This window comes from Humulus lupulus, chromosome 5, assembly GCF_963169125.1.
Source record: "Humulus lupulus chromosome 5, drHumLupu1.1, whole genome shotgun sequence".
NCBI lineage: Eukaryota > Viridiplantae > Streptophyta > Magnoliopsida > Rosales > Cannabaceae > Humulus > Humulus lupulus.
In genome coordinates this window covers 108,587,841-108,600,557 of record NC_084797.1, presented here as the reverse complement: position 1 = coordinate 108,600,557, position 12,717 = coordinate 108,587,841, and the positions used below count along the sequence as shown (strand labels likewise).

At 39.4% G+C, this 12,717-nt stretch overlaps 1 non-coding gene across 1 annotated transcript; it reads left to right on the top strand.

Moving 5' to 3' along the window:
- The first annotated feature begins 903 nt into the window (after positions 1-903).
- Positions 904-1,010, top strand: LOC133780896 (small nucleolar RNA R71). Its single transcript, XR_009869704.1, has one exon. It is a non-coding gene; the product is annotated as a small nucleolar RNA R71 (small nucleolar RNA).
- Positions 1,011-12,717: the final 11,707 nt, after the last annotated feature.

The following is a 12,717-nucleotide window of genomic DNA, read 5'->3' as shown; positions in this document are numbered from 1 at the left end:
AGCGGGCATTGACGTACTCGTTGTCTTAGTTAACGGTGAAACCGTACCTTGACCACTTCGAGTAGTGATGGCATTAACCTCTTTGAAATTTGTATCTGCAGAGGAGGAGGTTTGTCCATGTGTTGCTCTTTTTGATGGATTAGAGGTTGAGCGGGAAGTCTCCCATGCTCTTGAATCTCCAAAGTAGTGTTTACCTTTGTCATTTGGATTTTCATGTCCTTCATTTCCTCTACCATTTGTGTGAAACAAGATTTGAGCTCTTGAGTTGAGGTTATTTGAGTTTGCGCAAGCATTTGCAAAGTATTCTCAAGAGAATTACTTGACTGCATGTTATTTTGAGGAGCGTTGTATGATTTTGGTGGTTGCTGCTCAGGCCTCCATTGGCTTCCAGATGCTTGGTTCGAATCCTTCCAGCTGAAATTTGGATGGTTGCGCCAACCACGATTGTAAGTGTTTGAGAAAGGGTTATAAGGCTTCTTGTAATCCCCTAAAGCATTGCAGTGTTCCTCATTTCCTCCTCTTAGCTCACCAAGAGTTGGGCACTCTTGCGGTTGATGTTCCATCCCTCCACAGATGAAGCATGGATCTCGTGTCTCTACCTTTGCAGCCATGTGGATTCCTCTACCTTCTTGAGATTTGAAAGCCTCGAATTGTTGTCTCAATGATTCAATTTGGCTTTTGACGTTGTCATCTTCCCTCAATTGGTAGATTCCAGTTGATCGTGGCTTGTCTATAGGACCCAGTCCATTCCATGTGTAGGACTTTTCAGCAAGATAGTCGAGGTACTCGAAAGCTTCATCGGGATCTTTTTGAAGGAATTCGCCATTGCACATCATTTGTACGAATTGTCTTTGTCCGATTGTGAGACCGTCATAGAAATAGCTGATTAGACGCCAGCTTTCGTATCCATGATGTGGGCATTGATTTATCAAATCTCTAAACCTCTCCCAGACCTAATGGAAAGTTTCATGGTCTTTCTGGATGAAGGTAGAGATTTGCCTCTTAAGGCTGTTAGTCTTATGGGGCGGGAAATATTTGGCAAAGAATGCTTTTGTCATTTCGTCCCATGTTCCGATAGATCTAGGCCTTAAGGAATACAACCAACTTTTTGCTTTGTCTTTGAGTGAGAAAGGAAAGAATTTCAATCTCACAATGTTGGTGACATCAGCTCGATTGTTGAATGTAGCCACCACCTCTTCGAATTCCCGTATATGCACGTACGGACTCTCATTTTCCAACCCATGGAAGGTTGGTAAGAGGTTAATCATGCCAGGTTTGAAATCGAAATTTGGCATATTGTTGGGATACATTATGCATGAAGGTGTGGCTGTACGCGTAGGATGTAAATAATCCTGTAGCGTTCTTGGTTGGACTTCATCTTGATGAGCCATCGTGGGTGGTTCAGGAAGACTCAGTGAATCAGGAGTGTTTGAACGAATGGAAGAAAACGACGAACTAGGAGAGTTTTCTAAAGTTTCTACTTGTTGTCTCACAAATCTCCCTAGTGCGTCTCTGTTTCGTGGCATAAATATTTTTTAGTTTGTAAGTATTATAAGCACAAATGTGTAATAATGTAATAAGTATACACCAAAATGTTCCCAGGCCAATTGGAAAGGCTGCCAAGGTACCACTTTAGGCCCAAGAGCTTTTCTAGAACTCCCCGAGGTTCTTAGAAAAGATTGGAGGGTAACGCTAACACAGACCTTATTTAAGAACCAATTTTTCTAAGACAGAACAAGTTTGGTTTTTACTAATTTCCAAAATTACACAAATGTTCTCAATACTTTGTTTGATTTTTTATTTTGAGTTTTTTTTTTAAAATTTATGATTTAAAATTTTATGCTCTTTTTTTTTTTGGAAAAAACCTAAATCTAAAAAAATAAAATTCTAAACCTAAAAATAAAATTTTTAAAAAAATGAAAAAATAAAATAAAATAATTACTAAGGAAAAATAAAATAAAAGAGAAATTAAAAATTATACTACTTTTTTTTTTAAATAAAGAAAAAAAAATTAATTTACTATGCAAACCTTTATTTGTAGAATTACCTCCCCGGCAACGGTGCCAAAAATTGATATTGCCCAATAAATTCCTAAGCGTTCGCAGTAGTAATCGTGCTATGTCGTATCCACAGAGAGGTAAAATACAAGTAAAAAGGAAGATTAGTAAATCAGAAATAATAAACTTTGAAATGATGTAACTTTGAAAAGAATATAAACATTAAATAAACAAATTTGTGGAATTAGAATCAGAAAGAAAATATGGAAGACATAAGTTTCATTCATGCAAACATATCTATATTTTAATAAAATTGATTCATTATACTCAACTATAATTCTACACCATTAATTATAGTTGGAAAATATATATAATAAAGCTCACCTTAAAGTATGTTCTTTAATTAAATTATACTAACTTCCAATTTTAAAAACCTATCATATTATATACTTTAGAGCGACAAAATACCAATGGCAGAATGCAGTAAAAAGCATATAATATAACAAATATCCTAAATTAAATTAAAAACCTAAATTACATAAGAAGAGCATGACTAGACTTATGTAAAAGATAATAATAAATTTAGAATAAAAATTAGAAGAAAATAAATTTAATTATAACAAATATATAGAAATGAAGAACAAAATAAAGACCAATATATTAAAAATATAATGTTAAACATGAACTCCATTCTAGCCTTTCCACAAGAAAATTTAGCCTAAAATAGGCATTGTTTTCACTCACAAAAATGTAAAAGAAAAATAGGAAAAATAAGTGTTTTTCTCTCCAATACTCTCTACTATTCCTTCCACAATCTGATTATTTTTTCCCTTCATTTTGTTCTCTATTTATAGTGAAAATAGGACCCAAAATGTGAAAAATCGTGTACAATGTAGTGGGAAAAATGACTGAAAAATAGGTGCAAAGTGGGGAAAATGGTGTTCAGCCGTGGGAGATAAAGGCTGATCGTGGCAGGCGGCTGGTCGGGCTCGTGGGGAATAGCAGGCGACGCGGCAGGCTCCGGTTGGCTCAGGTGGCTGGCGCGTCAGACGGATGGGACGTGGCGTCAGATCGTGTCAGACATGTGGGGGCAGTCTGGCGACGACGGGACAGCTGCGTCAGATCGTGTCAGGCGGCTGACGGCTAGCGGCTAGCGGCTGGCTGGTGGCTTGGCTGGACGAATGGGGAGCTTCCATTTGGCAGCGTTAGGTGGCAACTGAAGCTTTGGGTTTGGGCTCCATTTTGGGCCATTTCATCTTCAAAAATGCCATTTTCTTCATGATTTCTTCAATTTTAATTCTTTCTTTCTCCTTTCTTTTTCTTTCTGTCAAAAATATATTTTATTTCCTGAAAATTAAACACAAATTAAATTAAAATTAATATTTTCAAATATAAAATATATGACAATAAATCCTTGAAAATATTAATTAAAACTTAATTAATTTTACACTTTAAGATTAATAAAATGATATTTTTGAGCACTAATCAGCATTCTCTCGTGAATCCTTATATTACTTGGGAACACGGTGTCAGGTCCTTGACCGTGAGCTTCATCTTCTCGAGGGATGATTTGTAGATGATATCTACAGAGCTTCCCGTATCCACCAAGCATCTCTTCATTTGGGCATTGGTGATTAGAGTGGTAAGGACTAGAGGGCCATTGTGGGAGTACCTCACATGCCTAGCGTCATCCTCCATAGAAGTGGGAGTTTCACTTTCATACTTCAGATTTTTTGGAGACCACTCCTTGACTACCATGCAATGGGAAGACTTCCCTACCTCATGTCTTAGGGTCCTTGCATATCTCTCACGAGAATTGTTACTGTTGCTTGGTATGTGGGCCCCCACATATGGTATCCAATGTTAAGTCCATGGCCGCTGGCTCCAGTGGTGGACTCTTCTGCCTTCAGAATTTTGGATTCCTACTCGGGATTTCGGTCTTGTCTCGGTACCTCAAGAGTTTTCCTGATCGAAGGAGAAACACTGTCTCATCCTTTAACTGTTTGCATTCATTTGTGTCGTGCCCGTTATCATTGTGGAAATGACAAAACTTATTCTTGTCCCTCTTTCCTTCTGAACGCAAGGGTGTTGGCTTTCAGTATGGTACCTCCTCGTATGTTGCTAAGTAAATCTCAACCCTTGATGTAGTTAGGATAGTATAATTGGTGAACCTGGGCTGGTAGGGCTGATGCTTAGTCTGTTCATCGGCTGGTGCTAACTTAGCATTCTTTTCTCCACCCTGCACGTCCCTTGAGGTACTCCTCCTTTTACCGTTGCTTCCATTGCTACCCTGAGGGTTTGCATCGTTCTTGCCTGCCTTGATAGTAATTGGATGGTTTATGCCTTTTTCTTCCTTCATGATAGTGTCATCTAGCTTCATGTATTTGTCTGCTCGGTCAAGGAACTTCTTCAAGGTGTTGATGGGTTCCTGTGTATGCTATCCCACAAAGGACTACCATAAATTATTCCTGCAAAGATGGCAACGAACTTCCCTTCATCTCCTACTATGGACTCTCGGTTTGCCTCTCTCATGAATCTTTGGATATAGTCCTTCAGGGATTCATCCTTCCCTTGCTTGATGTAAGCTAGCTGGTTGGCATAAACTTGTTGAATCTGTCCGGCACTGAAGACCTTGCGAAATTCCTTCATGAATTTCTCTTAGGAGGTGATGGATCCAAGTTTGAATTTCCAATACCATTCATGAGTCGAGTCAGAGAGAGTGGTAGGGAATACTTTGCACCTATAATCATGCTCCACACTGAGTAACTCCATCTGATCCTTGAACTTTCCAATGTGCCAAACTAGGTCCTCCTTCCCAGTGTATGTTGGACGTTTTGGGGTCTTGTATTTCGGTGGTGGTTGAGCAGCGTAGATCTTGGCACTGCAGGGACTCCCAATTCTATGAGCACCCTCGATATCAGAAGGTATTTTTGTCAGACCCTGAACAGCCATGACGAGTGCATCTATTTGAGCCTGCATTGCTGGTGGGATTACTGCTCCAGGTGGGGTAGACGTCCCTGGTACCCCCTCTTGAGCGTTGGTCCTCCTATTGATGACCTCCCTCAGATGTTGAGGTTATGCATCTTTCTTGAGCCTATCGAACCTGGTATTGGTGCTGTTCATTAGTTTCTTTCCCTTGCGAGAATGATGGTGTAAGGGTGGTAGGTTCGCCTTGCCTTTGTCAGTGCGACCCTGCCCCCGAGACTTTCCTCCTACATGACTTTGAGACTTTGAGCGGCCATTTCCATTCTTGTCATGCCTCTCAGATGTTTGACCCTTATCTCCTGCGTTGTTTTGTCTATCCCCCTAGGAGGGGTCTTTTGGTTGGTAACACTCTTACTACGAGATGAAGTGTTATTCTTCTTTGTCATGGAGGAGGCAGTCTTGGACTGTGCCTCTTCATCCTGTCTCTAGGAAATTGGCTTTGGGAGCATCCTTGGGATTCAAATCCTCTCTTGGGACTCCCTATTACTGCTGTCCCGCATCCCTGCTGCTTTGGCCTGATCCTCCCTTGCCGCCTGAGCAGTAGTTTCAGCGTTAGATCGAGCTAAATGGGTAGCCGCCTCCAGGGCCACAACAACCTTCTGGTGCCTTCGGTTAGCTCCCTGCTCCCTCTGGATCATCATCTAGACCTGCTCATCTATGTCCCATCGTTGTCGTTCCATAGTCGCCATCTACAGGGCAATTTCTGAAGAAAGGCCTCTTGCCTCGCCAAAAATTATGCCATCTCCTCCTGGTGAGCATCCTGTGGATCTTCAGCATCAGGTTGATCTCCAACCTCCACTTGAGGTTCGTTAACAAGATCAATGGGATCCTGAGTGGTGGTTCCCTAGGAGCCGTCTTCTTTGTCTGACTGGATTTTGGAGGCATCCACTACACCAATAACCCATTTTTATAATACATGAATATAACAGAAATGAAAAAGTATTATAATAGAGTTAAAAATATGGGCGGCGAACACACACACTAAAAAAAGCGCGCTAATTTATTTCTGGGAAATAGATTTCGAACTTTTATTTTCCTTTTTTTTTTTCATAGGTCTAATTTATTTCTGGGAAAAAAAAGGGTACTCAACCTCTCTCTCACCTCATCTCGTTAACTCATCTGGGCTCATCTTTTCTTCAATTTTTATCGATCCCCTACCGATCCTAATTTCCTTCCTTAAGCCTTGCTCCGATCCCCTTCTGACTTTCCTTCCTTAAGCCTTGCGTCGATCCTGTTCTCCCAAACTTCTGCCATTGTTAAAAACCTAGCTCGGCTTCTGCACCATCGAGTTTTTCAACAGGGAAGACCTGACAACTCTCTTTCTCCATCGTCATTGCTTAACTTAAGCAATCTCTGCTTCTCGGTCCAGTGAGGTACTGTTAGTAGTATTTTAGTTGTTCTTGTAGCATGTATTTTATAATATGGATGGATATAGCAATATTTGTGTCTGATCCCTCAAATATCACCTTGTTTTCATATCCTTTTTCCCCCAACAACCCAAACAAAAAATGCTAAAATGGTTAGCTCAGCATATATAGATGAAAAATCGTTATATATATATATAATAAATACCAGGATCTCGAATAGTAGTCCTGACGGTGTGACCTTTCTCTAATAAGGTTTTGACAAGCTAATGGTTAATGAAGCTTGTTTCTCCTGTTACACAGTATTCTGGCATCCTTATCTTTTTTTCTGCGAATTCACCAATGGCTACCAATTTTGGATTATATATAGTGATGTTTTAACTTGCTTTTACGAAAAAAAAGTAAAAATAAAATAAGACTTTTTCAAATGTGTCATGCATAGGACCACTCTGTTTATTAAAGCAGCAATAGTGGAAGGTGATTCATTCCGTTTTTGTGGTAATTGGATTAAAGTAATATTGTATTATTCGTTGGAGGGTTAAGATTATTTTCTATCTGAAATGATGAGAATCATGTTCATAGCTAAAAAATTTCATATAACATGAAGAATGAATTGGCCTTTTTTGGATATATATGTCCATTTCATTTAAACTCTACATGAAATAGGCCAAAGGGATTTGGTTCTCACTTATTATCAAGCAACATAACAAGAATAGCCAACTAGAAACTTTAATTAACTTCTTACTAATTTGTGTCCTAAATTTTAGTTTGAATTCTTACTTCTCAAATTTTCTTATTTTGCTTGTTTAGAAGATAAATAAAGTACGAAGAAAATCTCATTAAATCTTTCTAAAGTAAATTGTAGATTAACTAATTCCTTAGTTCTTTTCAAATGAATATGTTATTTGATAGGTGCTCAAAGCACTAGGTGACTTCATGCAATGAATTATGGCTCAATATATTTTTTTTGTATGTTTTTCTTATCTTAATTTTGTTGTGAGCCTAAAATTAATTATTTAACTTTAAGTTGCCCACACCAAGCCATTTGCAAATGATTCCAAAATAAAGTAAGAAAAACCTATATAATATTAGCTTTTTGTTTGGGTGTTTATTCTAGGTGTCAATATCTCTATTTGTGTTTGGGTTTAGATTGTGTTAAAGGGATTGTCAATATCTCTCTTGATGTCGTAAAATAGTCTTTGATTCATAACTAGAAGGGATCCTTCTCTGACAATGATTTTGGTCCAGAATTGTTGGTTAATCAAACTTCCAAGTTTAGTCTATTGTGTTTTTTCTCTCTGTTTTTTTTTTGGCATTGGCTTCGTAAATAAAGCACACTCTACTGTTGATTTTTGTAGCTTAATTTATTATGGTGTTCTATTTGTGTTTCTCTTCTTATGGCTTGTTGGACTTAGTCTAAATACATGGTCATGCTCTTTATTCAGTGCTCACTTTACATATTTTCAGAAGAAAAGATTTTGTATGAGTTTCAGAGTAAGTATGAGATGTGCTTCAAAACTAAAATGTCAGTTTTTATTTTTTATAATACAGTATTAGAATTTCATATTTTTGTCTAGGCAAGTAATCATATTATATGTACTTCATTGTTTTGATTTCTTTTTTATTGGAGTAGTTGGCTATATTTGGAAATGTGGTCAGCTGCATATCAATGTCTCCTTTGCTTGGGAGAGGACATATTTTTACTTTTCCTTGCATGCAGTAGTTATTTATTTATTTATTTTTATATGTTTTATCTGGATTATATGAGGTGTTAGGTGTCAAAATTTAGAAAGGAGTAAACTAGTTAGATCTTGTTATTTGCATGATTGTTCTTTCTGGTAAAGAAAGGTTGGTTGTTTGGTAAACTGCATCTAGTAATGGATTCCTGACCGTGCAGATCAAACTTTCAGTTCATTTGGCACTGGGAAGAGTGGGCTTATGTTTTAGAACTCCCAATTAGTAAGAATCATGCTGAAGTCACACTACAAAAAAAGAGTGTTTATTTCTTCTTTTTTTCTTTTTTATTTATTTCCATGGTATCATGATCGAAGCTAAAATTTCTATAATTTTGCACCCATAATCTTAATTTGAGATATTAATTTGTTGTGTTGGATTTCTTTTGCTTGTATCATAACAAGTATACTCACAAATTTTCTACATCAATCTTGTGGGAGAGTATCCCAAATATCATATTTGATTTTGTTGAGATTAATGTGGTTTATTATATTTACACTTTTAGACACAAATACCAAAGAATGTGTATATCCATAAATTTTTCTAAAAACAGTTTAAAAAACAATGCAGTGTGTTTGGCCTTATTTTCTAAAAACAGGTTCTAAAAAACTGAGGTAAAAAAACAAGAATTTAGAAAACAAGTAAAGTGTGTTCTCAAAGTTTTCACTCTCTCGGATCTTTCTTGATAAAAAAGAACAAGAAAACACTTAACAATGGAGCTTTCTTCTTTGGATGTTGATTCAAGTGACATGCATTTGTTTTGTTCAAACTGAAATCAAAATCCTATTGAAAAACACAATATAATGTTCTACAAATTTTTTTGCTGAATTCCAAATAAAATAAAACATGAATAACTTGTTTAGGGTGATTTGATGTGCTCTCAGCTTTATTTTGTTTTCATTGGAGTTTTTGATGTTGGTTCTTTGCTAGGCACTTATTTTTGCAAAAGAATTAGCTATGCCTGGAAATGGAGAGAAAGAGTCAAATTTAAGCAAGAAAAACGATCACAAACTCACTGATTTATAAGGTAATTTCTCAATTTTTGTTGGAATAAATTAACAAACAGCAGGCCATTTTATCTTTTGATGTTCATTACTTAATTGGTATAACTAATGAGGATACATGACAAACTTCTATATCTGTCTTTGTTCCTTGCTTTGATTTTGTATTTATGTGATAGATTGCAAAACCTTGTTATGTGCAAGCTAAAAATCAAGGATTCAATATCACAGTGGAGTGATTTCTATGACACATGGGTCCTTTTTTTAACTTTTAAAACAATTGCATCTGCATGCGACATTTGTTGAACTAAAAACTTTCCCTCTTGTTTAAAGATTCAGAGTGTATTTTTTTTCATTATGCTTGTAAGTTGAAAAATTGGGATGGCAATCAGGTGTTTAATGGAGTTATTCATAAAAATTCAAGGGTGTTATTAAGCTTTCCTTGGTTTTATTTATGTTTTGTTGTGACTTGTTTAGATTGAGAATTTAGGTTTTAAGATTTTGAAAAATGGTTTCGATATCTCATTCTCTAGTTGTAATTCTGGAAAACCAACTTCAGATCTTCTTTGGATGCTGATTCAAGTGACATGCATTTGTTTTGTTCAAACTCAAATCAAAATCCTATTGAAAAACACAATATTATGTTCTACAAATCTTTTTGCTGAATTCCAAATAAAATAGAACATGAATAACTTGTATAGGGTAATTTGATGTGCTCTTAGCTTTGTTTTGTTTTCATGGGCGTTTTTGATGTTGGTTCTTTGCTAGGCACTTATTTTTTTGAAAGAATTAGCTATGTCTGGAAATGGAGAGAAAGAGTCAAATTTGAACAAGAAAAACGCTCACAAACTCACTGATTTATAAGGTAATTTTTCAATTTTTGGTGGAATAAATTAACAAACAGCAAGCCATTTTAGCTTTTGATGTTCATTACTTAATTGGTATAACTAATGAGGATACATGACAAACCTCTGTTATCCAAAAAATTGGCATTGATGACATGGCAAGTGATCCCTGGACACGTGGCTAACACCTGGAAGAGCTCTGCTAGGGTATCGACCAGAGGACGCATTAGAAGCAGTAAGCAGCCTAGTCTTACCTGCGACCAGTCTGGTCGATGGTTCTGCATGCAAAGTAACATTACTGTGAGGATCTTTGTAAATCCCAAATTTAACTCACACAATCTCCTGAGTATCCGATTATTCAGGAGAGAATATCTGTAACGATCTTATGTAATCCCCCTTGAGCCTATAAATAGAAAAAGATAGCTCAAGGAAGGGACTTTTGGCTTTTGAATTATTTGAGATTAGAGTAATTCTCCTTGGAATATTGTATTGTTCTTCAGAGGTTAGTGAAACTCATTGAACCCTTGTTCTTTGATCACTCCTTTGATTCTTATATCAATAACAGTCTAAGTGGACGTAGGTCATTACCAAATCCTGGGGCCGAACCACTATAAAATATCGTGTTCTTATTACTTTTTGTCATTGGATTCTTGTCAACATATTCATTCACATCAAGCATATTCTGACTCCGTGTCAGTTGACCAAAATCCGGGTCAACATTCTGGTGCTTTCATTAAGAGCTTGATTTATCATTGCTGAGAAAACTAATGGCGAAAACTAGAAGGAAAGCTGGATAGGCGACCGCTACCGCGCCATCAAACCCACCTCCTCCTCCCCCTGCGAGCGTGGCGGAGGATGAGCCACATCTGGACTTTGAGGAGGAAGAGATGGATGATGCAACGCTGAAGAGTACCCTGGGGGCATTGCAGGAGGAGCTGGCTAGTCTGAAAGCCAGTTAAGAGACTGCTTCCGAAGTTGTGGCGCGGCAGTAGCAGGAGATTGAACGGCAGTGCACGAAATTAAGCGAAAGGCAGGCGGAGATGGACCGCCGCCAGAGCAAAGCCATGGCAGCCCTTGAGGCGGCCTTGCAACTGGCAAGGAATCAGGCCGCACCTGTTTCGCAACCTGACCAACCTGTCAATGGGCCACCCCAGAGGGGTCATAATCCCAGCCCACCGATCCAGCCTTCGAGTCCGCAAAGGCCCGAGCAGCCTCAGGTGCCCCATGACGATGTCCCGCTGGACCCTGAGGCGCAGCCACCATCCCAAGCTAGTCGCGGCAATCCCCCACAATAGAGGCAGAATAAGGCTGAGCATCAGCCTCATAGTCCTAGATGCCGTATGGGCGATGAGACCAACCTACCGAACAGAGGTCAGTATCCCCCTGGTAACAGGAGGGACTCAGAGTTGGGCTCTGCGGTCCGGGGTTCCCCACGGCATGATAATGCACGGGGACGCCACGACCAGCGCAGGCCGCCCTCTAACGTTCGGGACGTTTCAGCCAGGGACGGAAATCGAGGGAACAGTCAATCCCACCATAGCCAATCAAGGTTCAGAGATGGGCATGGATATAATGAGGCCGACTCAGGCAAGGAAAACGGTGGGGGACGAAGGCACTCCTTTTGTACAGAGGATAGCTAATGCAGAAACTCCAAGCAAGTTCAAAATGCCTACACTTCCAAATTTTGACGGGTACGGAGACCCAGTTTCTCATGTCAATAAATTTGAGATACAAATGGACATTCAGAAAGTGTCCGAAGATGCTCGGTGCAGGATCTTCCCTGCAACACTTTCTGAAGCCGCGCAGGAATGGTTTTTTAATTTCCCTCCCGCAAGCATAGTTTCCTGGGAAATGTTCATAAGGGAGTTTTACAGACAGTTCTATGCAGGTCGTGTGCATCCGACCAAAGCAAACCAGCTGGTTGAAATTCGCCAACAGGATGGAGAATCAGTGAAGGACTACATCCAGCGCTTTATGCGAGCGGCGGCTGGAGCAAAAACGGTGGGGGACGAAGGAAAAATGATGGCCATAACTGCAGGGGTTAAACATTGTTCTCCCCTCTGGAAAAGTCTCCGAAAGGAAGGAGTGAGAACTACCCAGGAATTTTTGGACCGGGCTGATCGCTACATCAAGCTCGAAGAAGCCATTGCCGACGATGGAAAGCACTCAAGCAAGGATAAGAAGGCTTCCGAATCTGCCAAAGCCGCCAACGGTTCCAAACCAAATGGCAATGGCAACGACAATGGCAAGAATGGTGGAAAACGACCGTATAACGAGCCTTCCACCTCCGACAATAAACGAACCAAGGGTAATCGTTATGAACCTCGGTTCACTAACTACACTGCCCTCGTCGAGTCTCGGGGAGAGGTTTATCAGGCCACAAGTTCTAGTGTGCCTTACAAAGAACCTGGCCCCATTCGAAAGGATATTTTGAAGAGAGACGCTACCAAGTTCTGTCGTTATCATAACGACTACGGACATGACACCAATGAATGCAACCAGTTGAAAGACGAAATCGAGTTCCTTATTAGACAAGGACACTTAAGAAGATACATACGGGCCTCGGGAAATTCCCAACGAGAAGCTCCGGTTAGCAACGAGCAGGCGCCCACGCGCCAACGCTCGCCACCCTTACAGCCTGCCCCCGTGACTGGCACACTCTTAACCATCTGTGGAGGCCCGCACCTCGCGGGAAATAGCGGAAAGGCCAGGGAACAATATGCTCGGACTCTGCGCCACGACCAGGACATCGAGATGATGACTGTGGAGGACCGTGCACCAAAAAAGGCTC